This window comes from Bison bison, unplaced genomic scaffold, assembly GCF_000754665.1.
Source record: "Bison bison bison isolate TAMUID 2011002044 unplaced genomic scaffold, Bison_UMD1.0 scf7180017864347, whole genome shotgun sequence".
Lineage (NCBI taxonomy): Eukaryota > Metazoa > Chordata > Mammalia > Artiodactyla > Bovidae > Bison > Bison bison.
Window position 1 is genome coordinate 286608 of NW_011494919.1, and position 445 is coordinate 287052.

Sequence of the window (445 nt, forward strand, 5' to 3'; positions counted from 1 at the left end):
ATATTTCTCCCGGCAATCTTGATTCCAGCTTGTGCTTCCTCCAGCCCTGCATTTCTCATGATGTACTCTCAATATAATTTAAATAAGTAGGGTGACAATATACAGCCTTGACATACTCCTTTTCCTCTTTGGAGCCACTCTGTTGTTCCATGTCCAGTTCTAACTGTTGCTTCCTGACCTGCATACAAATTTCTCAAGAGGCAGGTCAGGTGGTCTGGTGTTCTCATCTCTTTCAGAGTTTTCCACGGTTTATTGTGATCCACACAGTCAAAGGCTTTGGCATAGTCAATAAAGCAGAAATAGATGTTTTTCTGGAACTCTCTTGCTTTTTCCATGATCCAGCAGATGTTGGCAATTTGATCTCTGGTTCCTCTGCCTTTTCTAAAACCAGCTTGAACATCTGGAAGTTCATGGTTCACGTATTGCTGGAGCCTGGCTTGGAGAA